The sequence below is a fragment of the Bactrocera latifrons genome, unplaced genomic scaffold, assembly GCF_001853355.1.
Source record: "Bactrocera latifrons isolate USDA-ARS-PBARC rearing strain unplaced genomic scaffold, ASM185335v1 scaffold_460, whole genome shotgun sequence".
NCBI classification, from domain to species: Eukaryota; Metazoa; Arthropoda; class Insecta; order Diptera; family Tephritidae; genus Bactrocera; species Bactrocera latifrons.
The window spans coordinates 78043-79204 of NW_017537113.1; positions in this window are offsets into that span (position 1 = coordinate 78043).

Here is a 1162-nt window from a genome sequence, read left to right on the forward strand (position 1 = left end):
TCTTGTACTGTTGGTACACCATGGTATTTGATTATTTTTGTTTATTTAATTTCACTGACTTTTATAATTTTCCTAAACTTTTATGCTTTTGATTAAAACGTCTGCTGTAAATTATTGCCGGTTAAATTAAAACGGCTAAAAAAATTTCTATTTTTGGTCAAACATGACCTTTATTGCCAAAAGTTCTGCTTAGACTAAAATTACAATTTTTATTATCAATTATTTATAACTTAAAAGTTACTTATGTTAGCACTATTGATGTGTCACGTTACTCCGCGKGTGCCGGATGTTGATTGCAATTGTTGCAATGGTTGCATTATTGGTGGTTAGCCTGGCTGTAGTTTATACTGCCCGTGCCGGATGTTGTTGGTTAATTGCTTATCCAGCATTATTCTGCTTACCGCAGTTAACTTTAATGTTGCTAACTTGTACAAGTCCTCTTGGTTTATCCTTATGTTTTGGCAATAAAGTTGTGTACACCAATTTCAGCGTTTTTAAAACATGCAGTGTCCTCTTTGGTAGGGAGTAAAATGTGAGTGGTTGTATTTTCGCTGATGTTGGTGGTTCACATTCTAGACGGTTGGAAGCGCTTCCACTTAATGTGAAATTGATCCATTTACAAATTTGTTGATGGCTTTTGTGTTTTTATTGAAATCTCTGTTTTGTCTCCCTTATGTTTTCTTTCTTATTCTTTGTTTGCAAAATCTTTAGTTTTCACTATTCTACATTTGAACAGAATATCTATAAATATTGATTCCTTTGCGTATTGTTTAAATGAAACGAGGAGTTTGGAGTTTTATATTATTGAGCCTTTTAATTCAAGTTTTCTTATGGGCTGCGTACAAACAACTGAACTGAGTAGAAATTGAAAGTATATCGTAAACTGTAAATAGATGCATGGAATGGAACAATTCGAGGTTGCACTAAATAGTAATATATAAAATATACGTTGGTAGTCTAAACTACTTCGTTGCGCCAACACGTATTGTAAGTAAACGAATCTGTTAGCGTACATTCCGTAACATTTAATTAGCATTATGTTCGTCAGTTGACATTGAGATAATTTCGATGTTAAACTGTGGTGAAATACGCTCAGCGTAAAGAGTAGTCCTGCGAAAAGTGTGCTATTTTACAATCGGCACACCACGAACCCTCTATATAT